At 44.3% G+C, this 23,638-nt stretch overlaps 1 long non-coding RNA gene across 2 annotated transcripts in view; it reads right to left on the bottom strand.

Annotated features, from left to right (window-relative positions):
* The window catches only part of LOC310845410, a 722,498-nt gene that overhangs the window by 225,554 nt on the left and 473,306 nt on the right, over positions 1 to 23,638 (bottom strand). Inside the window, exon 1 of one of the 2 annotated variants that reach the window (XR_014564671.1) lies at positions 2,652 to 2,792. The exons of the other annotated variant lie outside the window; for it this stretch is intronic. This is a non-coding gene — a long non-coding RNA (uncharacterized lncRNA). Of the gene's footprint in view, positions 1 to 2,651; positions 2,793 to 23,638 lie in introns of those variants that run through there. 2 annotated transcript variants of the gene reach the window in all.

Here is a 23,638-nt window from a genome sequence, read left to right as displayed (position 1 = left end):
CCTCTTTTTCTTTCTTTCTTTGTCTTATGTCACTGTTTAGATTATAAGCATTCAGACATTAAACATTGGCATTTATACAGCACTAATTGCGTATGTATTTAACAAATAGTTAGGTTTCATAATCATTCAAGGAAGTATTGGTGAGGACAGATGGCATTTTGTCAGTCAAATTCTTCTTTTTTGGAAGAAACTAATTTCATATGGTGGTTATTGAAGGGGAAGGGGAGATAAGGCCACTCAATTGTATTTGTTACACAGAGAATCAATGGATGGCATACCCTAAACTTCAGTGTAGACGGCAAGATCGCCACACAGTTCTGCAGCCAATGATACTGACCCTACCACCGTACTAGCAGCTGTTTCTACCTTCCCCCACCCTCCCATCCACCCTAATGCACAGGGGCCAAATAACCCCATTGTGAGCTCCAGAGAGGGTCCGCCCTGCCTCACTCATTTTGTAGGATCCTGTGAGCTTACTTATGATGTTGGGGATGCCAGGAACAGGAAACCTGACTTCAATTGCAGTAATAAAACAACCAAAAAAGCACCCCCGGTGAACAATGAAGATGATACTAACCAGTGAAATATCATGCAAAACAAAATTGAGAGATATTATAGCATAAATCTCTTAAATCCTCATTGAGTTTCTACAGATGCACAGAGGTTATAGTTGCATAGGCAATCATCCAAGCCTTCCCCCATCACTTTATCTTCCTGCCAGGAAATCATCTACTTAGAGTCAGGTTGCTGTTGAAGGGACAGGAGCTGTTCATTTTTAGTTGTGGTTTTATATCTGATACACAGCATAAGATGGTATCCATTCTGCTCTTCTTGTGTAGCATGCCTTAGAATTGTTCTACGGAAGGCAGGATAGAAACCGAATAATTTGTTCATTTATTATTTGGTGGTGGTGGTGCAACCCTAGGGTGTACATGTTTCAAGAGTTCTAAATTGACTCATAGTATTTTTATTCCTGTACACTCTTGAAATGCTGTTTGCAAACTTAGCACAGGGCAGAGGGCAGGGGGCAGGCAAAAGTATATTACCTATGCTAGGGGTTGCTAACCTTTTTTGGGGCCAAGGGCTACATGTCCAAGCAGACACAGGCAAAGTGTAAATGCGTGGAGGCCATTTTCCCCCCTAAAGGACAAATTTAGGGTGCAGGGTCTGGGGGGGGGGTCCTGACAAAAATATTTCAACACCAGGTAATTACATCCAGGGACATATGGAAGTGGTTATTAAAATAAATATTTCATTTAAAAAATAGAATGGAGAAATTTGGGCCGTCTTGGGAGACCAAAAAACAAAATAAAAAACATATTGTGTAATCACAATGTTACAGTAGCATGCTTATTAGAGCAGTCAGTAAAACTTTTAATGAAAAAATGGAACATTGCAGGGGGCAGGGGTCTTAAAAGTCCACACACAGAAACTTTTGGCATCATTACATCTGGCCACAGGTTGAGGGTTAGCCCCCACCAGCCTCAGGAACCATGGTTTTCTCCTGTTCTTCAGTTGTCATGAGCCTCAGTGCCCTGACTCCTAATTGGTAGTTGGATTGTAGAGAAGGGGTTATCAGCAGCTCCACTGGTGGCAAACTTTACTGCCACACTACTGTGAACCTGTTCCAGGAGTGCACATTATCCACTCTTTCCTATGTGGAAATGGGGCCTGCTGTTGTTAAGAGGCAATATAAATTCCCAGTAGAAGTGGGAGCCATGGAGATGGGTAGCAGGACTTGGTGGCAGAAAACCATTACATGAATACAAATACAGCTATGGGTATATCACTGGATTAAAATGCAGCTATTAGGTAGGTAGGGCAGTTTTTCCTTGATACCTGGAAAGGAGTAATCAAATGATTTCTGAGCATGTACTAACAGGGCCCCTGAGTTTGCTGGTCTGATCATATGAATGCTGCTATGTGGGCACAAAAGATGGACATTCGCTCAAAATGCATCTCATTATTTGTGGTGAATGCAGCAAGAGTTTCAGGATAAGGTTTCCTGACTCCCAATTTAAGTAAGAATTATGAGCCATGTAAATTAATATGACAAGCTTGTTGTTTGGGGTGAACTTCATCAGCGTTCCTCCACCTTCATTGCAAATAAATCTCATGTGCTGTGCAGAGTATAATGGTTTGTTGAAATGAACTACTGGATTTATAATTTAAGTTCTAGGAACATTTTTAAAATAAGCCAATGGCAAAAAGACTGTGCTCCAAAGAAAAATAACAAGAATTCTTGTTAATTTGCCAAAAGTGAATATAATGGTGTGCATTTCTTCCTAACCTGTATGAAATTGAGCACATAAATTATACAGAACATTTCAGTTGACCCAGAATATGTCACTTGCAATGAATAGTGATGGGTAAGCAAGCTGTACATATATGCCAAATACTTCAGCACAAAATGTTTAGGTATCTGTGCTTCTTCACTAATTTGGGGCAGCATAAATAAATACCCAAACTTATTTTTATACAACATGATGCTGAGGGAACCAGTATCCCTGACAACACATTTTGTGGCAAATAACTGGTTTGCTAGGCTTAGGCATGAGATGGAAACCAACACGAGAGATAGAATGAACTTTTAAAACTAAGGTTGGCTAATTAGCAAGGTACTATACTCTTAAGGTAATACGGATACTTACAGTCTTAAAGGTGCTTGTTGATAGGTTCTTAAGACTTAAGAGACCCTGTTGGCTGTAAATATTCAGTCCTATCTTTCTCTGGTGTATTCTCTTCCTTATCAACTCCCCTTTCCCCCCTTTCCTCCAACTGACTCCTCCACTGCCTCTCCACTCAACTGACAGTTAACTCCCAACTGACTGGAACCTCCAGCCAATCAAGAGTCCTCTGTCATCCAGACCAATCAGACGGCATTTACCTGATTCAAGCCACACCTGATAAGTTCTCAAAGTGATGACCTCTCTCTCCTCTCAGAACCCGCCACTTAGCAACTACTACTAAATGGGCTTGAAACTTTTGTTAATAGTACAAGGCCTTGAACTTTGTCACAGATTTTTTTGTTTGTTCCAAACATAAACAGGCATATATGACCGCAGTCCGCTGTATTTTCCCTAAATTTCAAGGACATTTAGGCAGTTTCTTAGAGTCATGCTCACTTTGTTATTTCATGCTTGTTATGCTCCGAACAGTTCACAAGAAAGCGTAATAAAAAACCCAACCATCAGTGTCCATAATATCCACATAAAAGACAGTTCAAATGAACGTAATAATAAAAAAATTAAATAGGCATAAAAATAACTTATTAAAAGTGCATTACCAGCAATAGCAAGGTGAAACACCCTCTGGCCAGCATGCTAACAGCAGTTAAAGTCCTGAAGAGGGAGATAGCACTAGAACTCAGCGCCAGTTGTTATAAGGAACAGAGTGAGACACCCTCTACTGGTAACAAGCAGCAGATAGCAAAGCTCGTTCTTCTGGTGATGGTATTGAAAGAACAAGCAGTTTTTCATAATCTGATTGGCCAGAGGTCAAGCAGGTCATTGATTAGGTACTTGCTTTCATGTATAAATTTAAAATTAGTCTCCTAGAGATTGACCCGCATAAAGCAAATCACAGTATGATAGTTTACCATATAAATCAGAGAGCTGTACACAAGACCAAGAAGGCACACAAGATAATTTCCTCCACACAGTGGAGGAAATCAAGCTCAGTATTAGCATTTGTAGCTGTTGGCCATATCAACCTGTGTCTTAAGGACATCTTCAATTTCCTAATTGCTCTCTAGTAACTTTCAATCAGCTGTGTATAATTTCCTAAATCACCTTCTGTGTGATATACCCTTAAAAAGGTATAAACATGCTGTATTAGTGTTTATTTTTATATAAAAGGGTAAAGTTATACTATAACTCTTCATTACACAAACCATCTCACAAATTTATTTGAACTGTGTTATCATTTCAATTGGCTGGCAGAGGCACCACCAGGCAATTCCTGCTTTTCAGATGACAGTAATTGGAACTCTGTGGGTTTCTAGCCTCTTCTATCTCAAACTGGAAAATAATTACAACTCATTGATTAGCTATCCTAACCAAATAAAAAGTATCAAGTAAAATACCATAAGCTGATTCCCTCTTTAAAGTACCTAAATAGGTATTTGTGGCAATTTATTATTAAACTTGTTGTCCATGGATTATTAGGATGACACTATAAAAAGTAAATGCTGCTGGTCTTGCTCTCATAAATTAAATATATTGGGCACAATCTGGAGAAAGTTAGGCATATCTAAATTCATTGAAACTAATGGGACCTATCTGTTGGAAGCTGGGTCATACATGCAGCACAATGAAGTAGGAACGTGATCATGGAAAGGATTTCAGTACTTCAGATATGAGGATGCCACGCACCACTACATTTAAAAAATCCCAGCAAATGGAAACACAACAGGGTGAATTGTTCCAGGTCACCCACTTTTCTGACTATTTAGGAGTTTTTTGAGGTGGTGTGAGAAAAGGCAGGCTGTGTTTAAAAAGGGAAAACATTAAAAGGTTTGATTTCGCACCCAAGGGTGTAGGAAGGGGGGCGGTGGGGTGGTCCGCCCCAGGTGTCATCCCTGAGGGGGGGGGTGACAAAATCCCCCTGGGCGGATTGCCGCTGTGCCAATCGCCCCCAGTGGTTGGATTGCCCCGCCCCATGGGCAGATCGCCCCACCCTTGGGTGCATGGCATGCTAGCCTGGGTGCCCAAGCAGCTAGCTCCACCACTGTTAGCACCTCCATTCTGAAGGGACACAGTGGATTTTACCACTCCTTTTTGTTACATGTAAGGTAAAGGTAAAAGATGCCTGGACAGTTAAGTCCAGTTGAATTTGACTATGAGGTTGCAGCGCTCATCTCCACTTTCAGGCCAAGGGAGCTGGTATTTGTCTGCAGACAGCTTTCTTGGTCATGTGGCCAGCATGACTAAGCCACTTCTGCCTCTATGGAACATCGTGACGGAAGCCAGAGCGCACAGAAATGCCGTTTACGTTCCTGCTGCAGCAGTACGTATTTATCTATTCATGCTAGTATGCTTTCGAACTGCTAGGTTGGCTGGAGCTGGGACAAAGTGACAGGAGCTCACCCCATTGCGCAGATTCAAACTGCTGACCTTACGATCAACAAGTTCAAGAGGCTCAGTGGTTTAGACTATAGCACCACCCGCGTCCAATTTGTTACATGTATAGACCAGATCTCATGCTGTGTTTAAAATGAAGGAAACATCAACTGGTGCAAAATGCAATAGCCAGGGTCTGGTTTATTCTAGCATAAAAGCTTGGTAGTATTCATTCTGCACTGAAAACAGCCCCTCCTCAGCCATCTCTGTCTTCCCATGCCACACCACTCACTGGCTTTGCTTTGCACCCGGCTTGAGTACTTTTTGCCTGGCTGGAGTGCGTCCTTGAACTTTGGCAATGATTCCTGCTTGCCTGGATGGAGACTAGAGAGGAAGTGTGTGTGTGTGAATTCACCTTCTGTACAAATATTAATATTGCCTAGTCTTGCCTCTGGCCCTGTCCCACACTGACAAGTGCCCCTCAGAAGCTTCTTCAGAAGCAAATGTGGACCTTGGACTGATAAGGTTTCCTGCCCTTGGTCTATATGAACACTTTGCATTTTTGAAAAAGTAGAAGCAGCAACCACAAAATATGCACAATGGAGCTTTCATTCCAGAAGATGTGGAATGGATTTAGCATTTCTAAAAGAAGGAACATACAGTGTGGGAGACTCACTCATTAGCATCCCTTTTATAAGCAGGCATCCTTCCTGTTGTACTGGAACTATGATAACTCATATCTGTAGCACAATTGCGCTGCATGCAGTATGGATCATGAGGACCCAATGCAGAGCTAATCCCCGAAAGACAGCCCATTTAAACAGAATGGGGAAAGGCCTGGATGCAGTGGACAGCAAAAATCAAAGGGGTGTGTGTGATAAACTTGTATAGGGCAATAGGAGCCAAAATGGGAATTCAAAATGACAGATGTAGGTAAAACAAAGTGGTGGGGCCTCTAAATCAAGACTCGACAACTTGTGGCCAATCAAACCGTACAGAGCTCATCCAGGTATAACTTGTGGCCAATCAAACCGTACAGAGCTCATCCAGGTATATCTATTTGTGGCAGAAGAGGTGAATGATAACTCCAATCCCCCGCCCCTTCCTGTTTTTGCAGTCCTAGGAAAGCAGCTGAACCAAAAAGTTAGTTTGTTGGTTTTTTGATACCCCCTCCCATTGGCCACAACTGGTTTAATATGAGTAACAGGAGCTTGAAGCTGAAAAAGAAAGTGAAGAGGAAGTGCAGAAAGTTGGAGAGAAGAATAAATGAGCTGCTTTTGCTATCGTTTTGGTATCCTGGTGTAATAAGCTATACAGATCTTTCACCATAGCTAGGACCGTTTATTATAAATGAGTTACTGTTGTGAACATGTATAGTTCCAAGCCAGTAGAACTGTATTGACACTGAGAAGAATGACAGAAAGCTAACTACTTAATTATAGTCCAGAATACATCCAATAACTTCCCACGTAAATTCTGTCCTGTCAAATGTGCCCAGCAAGCTGTGACATTAATTAACATTGCAAAAATGGCTAGTTGGAAAAAGTGATGTTGAAATGTGAAAAGTAACGGATGCCGAGTAATCATAGCACCTCTACATGCACCAAACTTAGCAGGCGTGTGGAACTTCTCATTCACTTTTATGATTTCAGCCACTTTTGGAATGTTCCTTGGATGCAGCCAAGGTGATAAATTAAGCGATAAAACCTTGGTCAACCCTACTGAGAGAGAAATGAATACAGAGTTAAAATATCACAGCTGCACAGATGGCAAATGCACAACCTTCTGAACTGCGGAGGAAAATACTTCCAGGCACTGAACTACTAGTGCTTGGTTAATGCTTCTGGATTCTTTTAAGTAGCAAAGTCTCCACTGGTGGTAAAATACATTTCTGTCGATTTGATAACCATGTCTTAAAAGCTGGACAGCCAACAAAAGGACTGGTTTTCCCATGTTACTATAACCTTATATTGATCACCTGATACTCCAAAATGGTTCGTAATGACAACACTGTTGCCACACTTTATGTTTCATTATGTAGCAGCACAGAAATGCTTAGTGGTAATTTTAATTAACAAGTCATAGCTCAAAAATCTGGTACTTCACTGAAGATATATGATGTACATGTGCCTTTTAAAATCTGTGGCAACTAGGGATGCAATTAATATCAATGATTTTCATTTCCTGAAGAGAAAACAACACATTCAATGTATCAAGATAGGCATCTAATACATGACAAGTTTCTGAACAGTTTTCATGGATCTGCAGGGGTGGCTGTGTGTGATATTCCCCAGAATATCAGTATGTACAGAGTATGTGTGATTTTGGCTTTAGAGGGTTGAGCCAATCACTAGTTTTGTGTAGCAGAGATAGTCACCAGTTACTTTCATTTGCCATTATGTTTTCATCATATAAATAGGTCATAACTGGCAGGTTTGGTGGAGATTGGAGGGAAGGAGAAAGATGGAGGAGACAATGATAAACATCAGAGTGGTGAAGAGAGGGGTACTTACAGCAACCTTTCATGGCTCCCCATCTCAAGTAGATTTGGGCTAGGATCCTTTTCATAAATAGACCTTGGTGGCCCCTTTCCAACAAAGACTGAGGGGGCTGGAGACTCTTCAGCCCCCTAAAGTTGGCATGCCTGGTATAGACACCAAACCAATTTTCTCCCCCATTCCTAGTTTGTTGCAGTAGGAGCCAGGGTGGGTAGCAGGATTTATGGCACCCTGGCAGGCTGCAGTGTAGAGCATCACTAGTGGCTCAGTGTGGTGGGGACTCAAAGCAGTGGTTGGTGGAGGTGCTTGTTCCAGCAGTTCAGTGGCAATTCAGGAAGGTGTCCAGGGTACCTAGTGGCAACAGAGGCTTAAGCAAGCCATGGGGACAGGGGACACTGTACCCTGTCCCTCCCAATCTGCCACCTGAGGCAAGAGGCACACAGTATGACCAGCCCTGGCAACACTAACTTGTCCCCTGACAAAATGGAGTGGCTCATCTGGGGATGATGAGGTAAAGGACTAACCAACCTACAGCATGTCGGGCAATATGCTAACTGAAATATACTCGGAGTCGCAAAGTGATTTCATGCTCTTTATTCAGCTCATAGTGGTGAGGAGGAATGAATGAAAGTCCCCTCAAAGTATCTGCCTTATATACATTATTTACACAATGGGCTGCACATGATTGGCTAATTCCGGAATTGTACTGTAAACCAATCAGGTTGTGGATTCACTTCAATCTGGAGCATGATTGGGTGGTTCCTGCCAACCAATCATACTGCTGCATTGTTCTAGGACCAATCAGACTGCTGCATTCTGAATCCTATTGTTCTAGGACCAATCAGACTGCTGCAGTTTGGATCCTATTCGACTCAGTACATAACACCCCTCCCCTCTAAGTTCCAGTCCTGCCCGGAAGGTCGCATTCATAGTCCTCAAGGTACGCTGGTGGCCTACGTGTGCGTTGCGGCCTGGGGTGTTCCCTGGTCCGGGGTTCAGGTTCTGGCTCGTGTTCCAAGGATGCTGGCTGTGATGGGGCTGTTTGGTCTGGCGCCACCGGCTCGCTCAGTCGTGGTTCTGGTTCCGGTGTCCTTTCGGCGTCCCGGGACCTCTCTGTATTTACTGGTTCTGCCTCTCCTGCTGGCCCCTGCTGCTCTATGGGCCTCACTGCCCCACTGTTCCCCTGGGACTCCTCTGACCTGTCCTCCTCCTCCTGGTTTTCTCCCGGGAATCGTCGCCGTATCTGGTCACAGTGGCGGCGCCAGCATTGCCCCCCATCCATTAGCACCTCGTACAACACGGGGCCAGTGACCCTGGTGACTGTGGCAGGTACCCATGCAGGGCCTGCCCCAAAATTCTTTGCGTACACTGGGTCCTGGGCCTCGAAGGTCCGGGGGTTCCCGCCTTCCCCCACCACTACCTCATCCTGAGCTCTATCGGGGTGAAGGCGGTCCAATCTGATTGCAAGGCGCCGACCCATTAGTAGTTCAGCGGGGCTCCGGCCAGTCGTTGAGCTGGGGGTGCTGTGCTGTGCTAGAAGGAATGTGGCAAGGCGGTACTCCCAATCCCCTTGCGTCATGCGGCGAAGGATGTCCTTGGTGGTCCGCACCATGCGTTCTGCTTGGCCATTGGTGGCAGGGTGGAATGGCGCCGAATGGATGTGGCGGATGGCGTTCTGCGCTGTGAAGGTTTGGAATTCTCCTGACGTAAATGCAGTCCCGTTGTCTGAGACGAGAGTGTCAGGGAGCCCGTGCGTTGCAAACAGCCTGCGTAGTACCCGGATGGCTGCGGATGTAGAAGTGGACGGTACCAGTGCGACTTCCAGCCATTTGGTGTAGGAGTCCACCACTATGAAGAATGTTTTCCCCTGAAAGGGGCCAGCGAAGTCCACATGCAGGCGTGACCATGGTGCTCGGGCGGACTCCCAGGACTGGACTGGGGCCCTTGGGGGATCTGGGCGGGATTCTTGGCAGGCCTGGCAGTGTTTGACCCAGGCCTCTATCTCTCCGTCCATCCCCGGCCACCACACATAACTCCTGGCAAGGGCCTTCATTCTTACTACCCCTGGGTGTGTCTCGTGTAGGGCTGTGAGGACCCTTTTGCGGAGGGGCTGGGGAACAATGACCCTGCTTCCCCATAACAGGCACCCCTTGTGGGCCGACAGTTCATGTTTGCGGGTTGTGTAGCTGGCGAATTCTGGCCCGGGGCTGCTGCTGGGCCATCCCCTCCACACCCAGTCCAGGACCCGGGAGATGACCCTATCTTTCTTGGAATGGTGTGCAACTTCTTGTGCCTGAATGGGGCGGTCGGGAAGCAGCTCCAGGCTCATAACCTCTTGTGCAGGTGCCGGGTCGGGGCCTGTTTCTGGTAGTGGTAGCCTGCTGAGGGCGTCCCCATGGCCCATCGCCTTCCCAGGGCGGTGAATCAGTGCATACTGGTAGCTGGCAAGGAAAATTGACCACCTGAGGACACGAGGAGACAGCACTTGGGGGGGTCTGCTTTTCGGGGGCAAACAAGCCAAGCAACGGTTTGTGGTCAGTCACCACGGTGAAGGGCCGCCCGTACAAGAAATCATGGAATTTTTTTACTCCCTTCACGATTGCCAGACCCTCCTTGTCGATTTGTGAGTAGTTCCGCTCGGTTGCGTTGAGTGTCTGGGAAAAGTATGCCACCGGTACCTCTCTTCCATCTGGGAGTTGGTGTCCCAGGACAGCGCCAATGCCATAGGGTGAGGCGTCGCATGCTAGCACCACCGGCAGCCTCTCGTCGAAGTGTGCCAAGACCGAGTTTGAGACAAGCAAGTCCTTGACTGCCTGGAATGCGGCCTCCTGGCGCTGGCCCCACACCCAAGGGGCCCGCTTGTCCAGGAGTCTGTGTAGGGGCTCCGCTACCGCCGCCTTGTGGGGAAGGAAGGAATGGTAAAAGTTCAATAGTCCCAAGAAGGCCTGAAGTTCAGTCTTGTTTTTGGGCGCTGGGGCATCACAAATGGCCCGTACCTTGTCCCCAGTCGGGTGGACCCCTTCTGCGTCCACCATGAATCCCAGAAAGTCCACCTGGGGCACTCCTAGTAGACATTTTTCCCGCTTTACCTTGAGACCCGCTGTCTGGAAACGGTGCAGAACGGTGCGGAGGCGGTCCTCAAACTCCTCTGGTGTGGGCCCGGCAATCAACACATCATCGAAGAAGGGGGTGACGCCAGGAATCCCTTTAAGGAGAGAGTCCATTAGATTCTGGAATATGCCTGGTGCCACGCTGACACCGAATTGCAGCCGCTTTACCCTGAACGCTCCTCTGTGCGTCACAATCGTCTGTGCCTCTGCTGTTGCCTCATCTACTGGCAGCTGTTGATATGCTTGGGCCAAGTCCAGCTTGCCAAAAATTTTCGACCCAGCCAGGGTGGCAAGGACATGGCTGACCACTGGCACTGGGTATGCATGGGCCGTGAGGGCCTTGTTTATGGTACATTTGTAGTCTGCGCAGATGCGGACTGAACCATTAGGCTTGACAGGTGTGACGATTGGGGTTTCCCAGGGGGCATTAGGTACTGGTTCCAGCACTCCTTGCTCCACGAGCCGGTCCAATTCCTCGTCTATACGGGGTTTCAGAGCGAACGGGACCCGGCGGGCCTTGAGCCTCACCGGTCGTACTGCGGGGTCAAGCTGTAGAGCAATGGGGGGGCCCGTATACTGTCCCAATTTCCCATCGAAAACCCCTGGAAATTCCTTGCATATGGCGTCCACGTCCACTTGTAAGCTAGTGTGGTTCACCCCGGTGACAGCTAGCCCCAGTGGTCCAAACCATGCCAATCCCAGTAAGCTAATGTAGGGGCCCTTGACCACAAGCAAGTCCAGTTGCCGCGTCCGCCCTCGGTATTGCACCCTGAAGGTCCCCACCCCCATTGTGGGGACCTTACGTTTCTGGAAGTCCCGGAGGGTGAATGGGGCCGGCCTGAGTTTGGGACCCCCAGTAGGACACAGTTTCCTTAAGGTCCTTGCCGAGATTATGGATAGAGTTGAACCCGTGTCAAGCTCCATGCGGCATGGGGCCCCCTCTATCTGTACCTCTACATAAATTTTCTCTATGTTGGGGTGGGGCAACTGGTATACCTGGAAGTCCGTGAGCTCCGTCGAGTTGCCTTGGTGCGTTGGGCCCCGGGACCTGGGGCTCTTGGATTGGTCGTCTGATGCCTGGCGTCGGGTGGGCCGAGCCCGACACACCCGGGCGATGTGTCCCGATTTTCTGCACTGTCTGCACTCTGCATTGCGGAAACGGCAGGTCCTCCTCTCATGACTTTCTCCACAGCTTGCGCAGTTCCCTCCTTCTCGTCAAGGCAGCTGTGGTATGTGGGCTGCTTGAGTGCGCTGCTGTACTCGGTGCACCTCCTCCCTGTCAGATCCTGAGTCGTCGGTGAGGTCTTCATGGTGGACCCTCGGTTGGGACGGCTGGATCGGCCGTGCCTCTTGTGTCGACCTCTCGGCAGCTTCCGTTGCCAGGGCCTCCTCCAGAGCGACCTGGAACGTTAGGTTCTTCTTAGCGTAGAGGCGTCGTTGCAGCCTCTCATCCCTCAGGCCACCGACGAGGCGGTCACGAAGCATGTTCTCCAGCTCTGAGAAGTTGCAGAACCGGGCGGCTTGGCGGAGAGAGGTCACAAACCCAGTTATGGTTTCCCCAGGGGCTTGCCGCTTTGCGTAGAAGGCATTTCGACGAGCCACCACTGAGGGCTGTGGCGAAAAGTGCCCCTTCAGCTGTTCCATTATTGTTTTGTATGGAACAGTAGCCACGTCTTCAGGCGCAAGGAGAGCCCGGGCGATTTCAAATGTCTCCTCTCCGCAGACGCTGAAGAATATTGCCCTCTTCTTGGCGTCTTCATCATCGGTGACCCCTTTGGCTTCTAGGAGGAAGGTGAAACGGGAGGCGTACACTTCCCAGTCTCCAGATGCTGGGTTGAACGGCGAGAAGCTGCTGTCAGTTGCCATTCTGAGTTCCTTGTGTCCCGGAGCTGAAGCCTGGATACACGGTGCGAGGCAGCGGTGCGGCAGGTGGCGGTGCTGCGGTGCTGTGTGTGGCAGTCAGCTCAGCGGGATCCCACCTTCGTCGCCAGTGAAATATACTCGGAGTCGCAAAGTGATTTCATGCTCTTTATTCAGCTCATAGTGGTGAGGAGGAATGAATGAAAGTCCCCTCAAAGTATCTGCCTTATATACATTATTTACACAATGGGCTGCACATGATTGGCTAATTCCGGAATTGTACTGTAAACCAATCAGGTTGTGGATTCACTTCAATCTGGAGCATGATTGGGTGGTTCCTGCCAACCAATCATACTGCTGCATTGTTCTAGGACCAATCAGACTGCTGCATTCTGAATCCTATTGTTCTAGGACCAATCAGACTGCTGCAGTTTGGATCCTATTCGACTCAGTACATAACACTAACCTCAGCCAGGCTGCCAGAACACTTAGTCTGAAAGTATTCAGAGAAGGTGGCTGAATCACAGGGGTCTCTGGGGCCATTAGAACTGAATTTTCCTTCAGGAATAACAATACATGACGAGAAGACTGGATGTGATGTCTTGTTTTCATAAGAGTTCTCTTCTTGATGTAGAGTATATTACCCCTTAGAAGCTTTTGCAAGCATTTGTGTGAGTTGTTGTTATTTAGTCGTTTAGTTGTGTCTGACACTTCGTGACCCCATGGACCAGAGCACGCCAGGCACTCATTTGTGTGAGTGTGCATGGTTATTTCCTCTGAGTGACACAATAGAGAACTGGAGCATTTTGGGGTCACAAAAGTGTTTTCTGAAATAATTGCTTAAAAGTTGGAAGATTCAGCTCAGATTTCTAAAGATGCCCTTCATCTCTGTGTTAAAGCACTCTTGAATCAGCCCTGCCAGATTCTGCCAATGCAGAAGGAAGAGAAGGAGGGGGGGGGAATGAGACAAAATCTATGTTATCAAGAGAATTGAGCAGATGTCCCTGGACCTCCAAGGCACTTAGCTAGAACCTAGAGAGGGAGAGATATATGGTGTCACAACCATTCAAATACTCCCAAAGCAACAAGCCATTTACTGCAAGCTTCTGTGAAAGCCAAATAAATAAATCACAATGAAATAGAGCCGCAAAGGTTTTTCCGGCTAGGAAATAAGCATTTGGTAAGTATGAGGTATTGTTTTTCAGTGTACCTGCCATGAACATGATCTTTGCAAAAATCAGGTTACATGTTCAGGGTTTTTTGTAAGCCATGTAACTTTAATTTTTACTGAATGGAGTCATTCTAAACACAGAACCACTGATCCAGGGAGCCATGTGTAGGCTCAACTATACACGTACAGGGGACTTGCCAATTTTTGATTCCAATTGTAACCCTTGTACAGTTTGGATGTTGCACTGGACTGGGGGGGGGGGTCCCCTGAGTAGCTTCCAGGCTGCTGTGAGGAGAGGGAGCTACACAATCTCATTGCCTAAACAGAAGACCCATCATAATTATGGAATAATCCTAACCAGCATTTGATCATTACTACAGTGAAGAAAAATGTATGTATTTTTTCTGAAGGAGCCCAGACAACATAGGAAGCTGTGAAACCATTGGCCCACCTAACTCATTATTGTCTACCCTGACTGGCAGAGGCTCTCAAGGTTTCAGACATGGGACATTTCTGTCAGAATCTCCACTCGGCCAAGCTGATAAAGCCTCATCTTCTTCCAAGCCGAGCCTTCAGAATCGCCTCCGACGAATAATTAACGACCTCGAGCCTTTGATGAGGCTCCAAGGCACATTTTCATCCATTGAGTTCCCAGCACAAGGAAGAGACGAGAGGTTTGGGCTACATTTTAAAGAGTTTTATTTCTAAGCTACGCAGTCAAAAAAGACATCCTCTCTTTATGAAAGCAGAGAGCAACTGAACAAAGGAACAAAGGAACAAACATCACATCCTGTCTCCCTTCCCATGAGACTCCAACAATATGGAATCCCAGGAATTCCACGGAGTCCTGTGACTCTAAGCAGCTGCTCAGTGGCAAAACAGAAACTAACAATTTCCACTCCAACCAGGAGATGCTAGGTGCCCTAGGCTTCTGTTCTTAGCCAATGGCCTGCGTGCATTGTTTGGACTTCATGCATCTGCTGCAGAATATAACTGATTTTTCAAGGATAAGCATTCTGCACTAACCAGTATTTCAATTATGTTCACTGTATAAGAGCAATAGCTTTTTCTCATGACACTCAGAAAAAGCATAAACCAGAAATTTGAAGTTAAATAGTACTTGCAAAAGGAACACTTTGATGCCCTAAAGGATATCTGTCTCTGCAAATGCTGATGAAGGAGCACTGCTAACTGTTACTGTCGGGAAGGTCACTTTCTTGGAACTTCCTCCAAGCAACTGTAGGAAAGAGATGATCGATGGTGCTAAATCTCCACTTCTCTCTCGCTCACATTCACACATGAAATACAAACAAACACAAGCCAAGTCTGATCTGTCAGACATTTGATTAATTGGGAGGATTTTCAAGAAATGTCCAAAGATCTTATACAAGGGTTGTCATCTCCTTTACAAGTGGTACAAAACCAGCCCAAGTTCATAACTTGTCACTATCCCATGAAGAATTTTTTTAAAAAAACATTTGCAGCTTCCTATATACCAATTATGACTTAGGAAAAGGAATTAAAATCCACAATGTTTAGGTTTATTCATGAAACACTTTCTACGTTATACCACATCCCTCATTACAAAGTGAGATGGCTACTGCTGAAGTCTGGATGTTCATCATGGCTGAGGTGCAAAACCATGCTTTTGGGGGGAAGTTTGGATATATGCTCAGGATAAATCTACTGGGAGTCAGCTCCTACCCCTTGAGCCATTTGTTATATCCACCACACTATTCCCCTTGTGTTGCTGGGTGTGTATTTATTAATTGTATCCACTGTAATTGATTATGCCCCCCACCCTATCTGCATTATGTTTCCTTCACACTGAAATGATTGAGGTGGAATAATGTAATGACAATACAAATTATGTAATTAATGCCAGACACAGCAAGGTGATAAACTGGTGTTCCCTGGACCCCTCCTCTTGCATGCGTTCCCAGATCACATTATTGCTGCTGCTACCAGACACTCATCTGGCAAGGCTCTCTGCAGACCCTACCCTGCCTCTCTCTACCCTCTGAAGAAGGGCCAAGGTTGGTGGATGGGAGAGGGCCTGCCTTGCTGCTGTAGTTTGCCACCACAGTGAGAAATGTTCTTTGAACTGGATGTGGCTCACTCAGGGTGAAGCCACAATGCCACCTTCCCAGCAGGTGTGTTGCTGCCACTTATCTGAAAGGGCAAGGGCAAGATGGAAGGGAAGTTGGTGCCCTTTGGGTGCACTGGAATAGTTAACCTGGTGCTCCCATCAGCACACCTTCACTGCACTAACGTCCCTCCTGCCCACCCCCTTCTTACTGCTCGTAAATGGCAGTGACACATTGTGGCTCTTGCTTAAATTTAGAAAAAAAATGTAAGAAGCTTTTCTAGCCACTGTGGCACTTTCTCTGCCACCTCACCCAGAATGCATCACTCTGAGGAAGGAGCCTCTTGATTTTGGTCCTTCCTCAGAGTGGGGCAGGAAGGAGGCAGAGAAAATGTCAGTGCTGTTACTGCTAATGGAGTGGCAAAACAAAGGGGGTGGGGATTAAGTGGAGGTGAGGAGTAAGAATGGGGATGTTGGAGGGGAAGAGGAGAAATAATATTGGTGAAGAGGAAAAGAATATAATGGCAGCTTTGCTGCTGCAATATCAAACACTGGGATGATTATATGCATTCCGTAGGAAATATTATACCTCTTTCTTCATTCTCTAAGGCATATCTCATGCCACATTTTCCTACACATATTCTTCTTGAGATTATTAAAATATCAATTCTGCATTTTCTTGGGCTTTTTGTGATCAGTGATGCAGCCCTACTTTTTTGTGTATCAATGAAAGCCAGCAAGGCAGGAAATGGGAATGCAGATGATTAGTGAATAATGGAACAGTAATTTGTTTTCTCTTGAGAGAACATTTAAATTTGGTCAATTAAACCTAAAAACAGCAGAGGTCAAATCCGTTATAGGCAAGAGCTGCAACATCTCCCACCTCAGTTATCTAATTTCTTACAAACCAGAAAGAGGGGGTGGAGAGGGGGGAAACAGTATGGTATTTTCAGTGTACCTGAAAATGGAAAGTAAATAAAAAATAGATTAAGGATAGGATAAAAATAGAATGACCTTTACAAGGGGTGCTCTGGCCAAAACTTGATTTGCAATTCCCACAGGAGATACAGTGTTTAGAAAGCAGTTTAAACATGGGTTGTAAACTGATTTTTAATGATCAAATCCTAATAAAGATTGTAGCATTTATATGTCAAATGCCAAGCGTCCAAAGCACTTTGCATATATTGAATTTAATGAGACTTACATCTGAGTAGACATGGCACTACCCCACACCCACTCTCACTTCACTCTGTTTTGTGTGCCTTTTTGTTATAGGTGGAAACACTCCTGAAGCTGGCAAACATTCTGAAGGTCTAGTGCATGGATGGCCAACCTGTGGCCCTCTGTTTATTGCTGGACTCTAGCTTTTATCAACCCCAGCCTGCAAGTGGTAAAAGCTCATGGGAGCTGCAGTCCAGCAACATCTGGAGAGCCATAAGTTCTACACATCAGACTGAGTATAACTTTTGCAGGTGCCTGATTAGTGCTAGTCAACATATATAATAATTATCTAACCACTGTAGGTGTGTGCATGATAATATCATATGCCTGCGGTATATTTCCCCCTCCCTTCCAGCTTATTTATTGCTCTTCAGAACAGTTTAGGCTCTAAACCTGTAAAAGCAAAATTAATAGCAACAATAGATTTGGGCACTGACCTTTGAATCCCATATAGAATTGCCCTATAAATAGTTTTGATTTGCTACTTTTTTATATATTAAACTTGCACTGAAAAAGTTGGCTGCCTTATGTCTGTATTTTCCTGGACGTTACCCAGGGGGTGGGGTAGGATTTCTGAAAGGTGGTGCTTTGTCCTGGATCTTAGGCAAGTCAAGTTATTATTTTTTGAAATATGGCAACCTTACCATGGAAAAGGCTGAAATTAACATTCCTGCAGGCAGCATATATTTTCTTTAGTAAACTAAGTATTTTTAAATAAATAAATAAATAAATATCATCCCACAGTAAGCCAAGAGATCTGGTTCAATCTATTACGAATTGACTCTTTGTAACCTCTTAATCATAACCCACACACAATCAACTGGAGATATTCATTCATCCAAAGTTTAGAACTGTAATTGGAGTTACAAACATTGGTAAACTTCTTACAATCCTACTAGTAAATAACTATTTGACTGCAGACATTGCTTTTTGATCCATGCCACTTGTAAACAGTAATTAGACTTCATGCACCAATGGCATTAGCATCATAAATGCTTACATACTGATTTTAAAATAATTAATTTTCTTTTACATCTTTCCTTTTGCCATCTCTTACTCTGCTATTGCTGTGTTTTTCAAATTAAGGTGTCTTAGGGTTCTTGGGCAGTAATATCAGACAGTTGTCAAAGAGAAAATCAAGGTGGACAAGGCTCTTTAAAATATTCTATCTTATCTGTTGCTGTGAATTGCAAACGGGGAGAAGGCTGGGGCACTCAAGGTTTGCTTGCAGGTTGGCTTGTGAAAAGAGAACGTTGCACCAGATAGATGGACCTGGTCCTCAAAGGCTTTCCTTATGTTCTTATGTTAACAGACAGAATGCTCACCACCCCCATAAATTTTCAACGGCAGGGGAATGCTGCATTTTGTTTGGGGACACACTATCAGTTTATGCTGGATAACAAATATGCCCAACAGGCCAGACCAGTGACTGACTGACTGATTGATTGATTGATTGATTGATTGATTGTATTTCTATGCCAGTGTTTTCATTGAGAGTGCATTCTAAAGCATGACCCCAATCTTTTGAAACACACAAGGCTTATATGGCAGGTGCCCAGGGCTTTGTTGGAAGGGCTCCCTGAAGTTAGAAAGCTATTAAGATAGCCACTGACACATTTCAAAAAAAGAAAAGAAAAGAAAAGAAAAGAAAGAGGGAAATTCATCACAAAAAAGGAAGACAAAAGAGGGCACAGAGTTGCACACAATTTGTGAAACAAAAGGTATTTTTTAGCGGTGTAGGCGTAAGAAAGCAAAAGTGTTCTGGAGCTGTGTACCAGAGATAATATGGGGACTTCTTCAGGCTGAACTCCATTTCGACCCTTAAGATGTTTATTACATTTTTGTCAAGGATAGATTATTGCAAGCATATGAAATTCAAACTTTACGCATATTAACTACTGCAGGGCTTCTTACGTTAGGCCTTGGGAGAACATCCATGAACTAAGTCACATAGATTTCATTAGGAAAATCTGAGAACAGTTAAGTTTGTTGTTGAACCATGTTAAGCAACAGAGAAAATCACCAAGAAGAGCTAGATAATAATAAATGTAGTAGCTAGTGATGCAAAAATGGAATTGAGAATTTTGGTTGATGGGGAGAAATGCTTAGTTTTGTAACACGTAAAATAAGTCACACAACAATATTAATAACATAATTTAAGCCACAGTATAAACCTGTGGGAGTAAGTAATAATATTATCCTGCTGGTGTAAGTATATTATTAATATATAAAAAATAATATTGTAAGATTGTCTAATTTTTGTATGTTTCCCATGGAGTATATAAAAGCACTGTATAAAAAAAATTGAATGTACTACTTTTGGTGTCTGGATGTGAAGTTAGAAATTAGTAATTTAAATAAAAATACAATACATCTTGCCATATTGAAGGATGAGACTTGCTGAGTTATATGACTTTCTGTCTGCTGCCCAGGTACCAGACATCTTCAAGGCCTCTGCTCTCCCTTCTTATGGTTCTTTATCTTCAAACTGGATATGGACTAGGCAGGTATTCAAACAATTTTAGATGAAAACAAAGTATCCTATTTTAACTAACATTGATTAATCTTCTTTTCATCCTCCCTTTCTAAGAGTAGGATCCTTAAAACTGTATGCATACTAACCTTTTAAGGACAGTTCTAAGAGAACAGCCATCTGTTCAATATGGTAGAGGTTGTGCTAATTAACCCACTTATATTCTATGGAAAAATGTTAGCTGCTTCAATATAATAATGGCTATGGATGCTAAAGTTTCTTGATTTAAGATGGAATCATAGACATACTTGCTAGAGATGCAGGTCCCATTGAACTCAGTGGAACTTATTTATGAGCAGACATGTGTAGTATTGTGTTATTAAACGCACAGCTAACTATGAACAGATTTAGAGAGTGCATGGCTGGGGAGTTCTATTGTGCAAGCAGAAACTCTTGCACTAATGGCGCACATTAGCTGGGCACCACCCCATTTTATTTTCTTATATTCTGGCGTTCTTTCATCATAGAATCCAATGGCACATCCATGTGGTACTCAGGCAACCAACTACCCATTAAAACACTAACCAGACACATACCTGCTTTGCTTCAGCAAAGTAATTGTGTTGTGTGCTTTCAGACCATATTCTCAATAGGGTAGATTTTTTTCCTTCCTAAGGGAATTGATTGGGCAAAGTATTTACCTTTTAATGACTAGTTTTTTGCCATCTGCTTCACCTTCTGCCTTCTTGGATTAGTTGCATGGATTAGGGTTGCCATATTTCAAAATGTAAAATTCCTGACACCCATAAACCCAAATTGTTGAGCTGTTTTGGGGAAACTGCCCCCCAAAATAGTGATTTAAAACTTTTAGAGCTGTCTCCGCTCCTTTTTCCATCACGTTGCCATACATCCAGGTTTCCTTTTGCTGATTGGGCAAAATTCTCCCCTGACACCATTTTTATACCCGAAAGCCAGGACATGTCAAGAATTTTCTTGATGTATGGCAAGCCTGTTGTCTTTGTCCATGGAGTTTTCTTGGCAGGGATACTGGAGTGGCTTGCCGGTTCCTGCTCCAGGTGGATCAAGTTTGGTCAAAACTCTCCACTATGACCTGTCTATCTTGGGTAGCCCTGCACGGCATAGGTCATAGCTTCTCTGAGTTATTCAAGCCCCTGCGCCACAGCAAGGCAGTGATCCATGACGAACCTAGACTGCATCTTAAAAAGCAGAGACGTCACCTTGCCAACAAAGGTCCGTATAGTTAAAGCTATGGTTTTCCCAGTAGTGATGTATGGAAGTGAGAGCTGGACCATAAAGAAGGCTGATCGCTGAAGAATTGATGCTTTTGAATTATGTTGCTGGAGGAGACTCTTGAGAGTCCCATGGACTGCAAGAAAATCAAACCTATCCATTCTTAAGGAAATCAGCCCTGAGTGCTCACTGGAAGGACAGATCCTGAAGCTGAGGCTCCAATACTTTGGCCACCTCATGAGAAGAGAAGACTCCCTGGAAAAGACCCTGATGTTGGGAAAGATGGAGGGGCACAAGGAAGAAGGGGACGACAGAGGACGAGATGGTTGGACAGTGTTCTTGAAGCTATCAGCGTGAGTTTGACCAAACTGCGGGAGGCAGTGGAAGACAGGAGTGCCTGGCATGCTCTGGTCCATGGAGTCACGAAGAGTCGGACACGACTAAACGACTAAACAGCAGCAACAACAATGGCAAGCCTAGCATGGATGAGCCCACTCAATCAGGGACCATGCAGGGAACAGGATGATATTACTACTACTACTACTACTACTACTACTACTACTACTTATTTATTAAATTTGTATACTGCCTTCATGGCTGTTCACAGTGTTATAAGGTTAGTCACAATCAGTTAATTAGATTGGGATGCAAGATGTCAACACTAATGGCAATAAATATTACTGTGGGGGTTATCGCTTTTGTTTGTTATTTTGATATGTATTTTTGTGTTTTTATTATTGTAAACTGCCCTGTGATCTTTGGATGAAGGGTGGTATAGAAATTAATTAATTGAATGATTAAGAATGAGGACAATGTTACTGAGTATGTGAATATTTTTTGCAAGGAGTGCTAAAAGATTTCAAAAGAGGGTGTTTTTTAGCATTGCTGAAAATATTCATGAAAGGCTAAGTTGTTTCAACTCTAATTCTAAACATTTGCATAATGGCAGTCCTAACACATTGCAGGAAGGTTGGAGCAAGCACATTATCTATAAATGGTCAGACACCAGGGAGTTCATTCTTATCCCCTCTGAGATATTTCAAGTTAAGAAAAGTCAATGGGCTGTATACAATGCTAGTCCTACTTGGAGGAGATTCATTGGAATTAATATACACAACTAATTTAGGTTTACAAATTTCACTGAAAACAACAATAGAGTTCCAGACTTGAGTTGATGACAATGAATTCAATGGGTGTATTCTGAGGGAAAAGACAATAGAATTCCAGATTTGAATTGATGACAATGAGTTGCACCAGCATCTACAGAAGAACATAAGAAAAGCCTGCTGGATCAGGCCAGTGGCCCATCTAGTCCAGTATCCTGTTCTCACTGTGGCCAACCAGATGCCTGTGAGAACAAACAGAATGCAAGCTCAATGGCACTCAGCCCACCTGTGATTCCCAGCAACTGGTATTCAGAAGTGTACTGCCTCTGGTAGTGGAAGCAGAACATAGCCATCATGGCTGGTAGCCACTGATAGCCTTATCCTCCATGAATTTGTCTAATCCTCTTTAAAGCCATCCAAGTTGGTGGCCACCACTGACTCCTGTGGGAGCAATCTCCACAATTTAACTATGTGCCACATGAACAAGTACTTCCTTTGATATGTCCTGGATCTTCTAACATTCAGCTTCATTGGATTCAGGAATTCTAATGTAATGGGAGAGATCAAAGCTTTTCTCTATCCCTTTCACTATGCCATGCATACAAAAGCTGTTGTCTGTTCGTGCAAAAATCTTACCAGTCCAATTACATTTCCCTTTATTATACATCCTTCTGTATGAATATACATTCTTTCCTGGATTGTAAACTCTGACTGTTTTCAATGCCTATCTTGCTAAATTGTGTTTACCTACTGTGTGAACAAAAAAAGGATATTCAATTTGTTTAAATGGGAATAAAATCCTTCCATTAGTAGTTTCAACTTCCTGGAGAAAACTGAGTTACCTTTTATAAAGGCACCAGAAATGGTTCCATCAGTTTCATAATAAACTTTTGGTAATCCAAATCCCATTACCAGAAGGGTCAGAAATCCAGTTGCCTGATTCACAAGTTACTTTTAAACTACTTCTGACATAAATAATAACAATTTAATTGCTAGCACATTGGTTTTCCTTGACTTTGAATTTTGTCATTAGAACACATGGCATTCCGTATCAGCATTATGATATACAGGTTTGAAAGTTAACTAGGGCTAAAATGAGTTAAATGACTTCCTAAAATTCTCCACATTATCGTGGGTGGTGAAATTGGGATGGCTCTCTAGAGCAGTGTTTCCCAACCTTGAGTCTCCAGCTGCTGTTGGACTACAATTCCCATCATCCCTGACCATTGGTCTTGCTAGCAAGGGATGATGGGAGTTGTAGTCCAAAAACAGCTGGAGACCCAAGGTTGGGAAACACTGCTCTAGAGAATATGTTTGTGAGGGTGAGATGATGTTCTCCAACTTTTTGGCACCCTTAATGATGACAAACTTTAAGGGTGCCAAGAAGCAATGGGTTCAGAGATGATGATGATGATGATAAATTTTATTTATATCCCGCCCACCCCAGCCAAGACCAGGCTCAGGGCAGTTAACATCAAATATATAATACATTAAAACATAAGATCAAACAATCGGTTGAAATACAGCTTAAAATCAGAATAAAATCAGATGGCAACCCACAAATTATAACTATAACTATGGTGTTGGGAACATTAAGTGCTCACCAGGCCCGGATATTTCTGCTGGTCTCATATGAGCCAGTGAGAAGGGTTAGAGGCGCCCCTTACATGCAAGGTCTTGTAAAAAAAAGGAGGGGTCAGACTGGACCCAGACCAAAGGCCTGGCGGAACAGCTCTGTCTTGCAGGCCCTGCAGAAAGATGTTAAATCCTACTGGGCCATGGTCTCTTGCAACAGAGCGTTC

This window comes from Podarcis gaigeae (assembly GCF_964106915.1).
Source record: "Podarcis gaigeae genome assembly, chromosome: 5".
NCBI classification, from domain to species: Eukaryota; Metazoa; Chordata; class Lepidosauria; order Squamata; family Lacertidae; genus Podarcis; species Podarcis gaigeae.
Note: the sequence above shows the minus strand (reverse complement) of the source record. Positions and strands in the feature narration are given on the sequence as shown.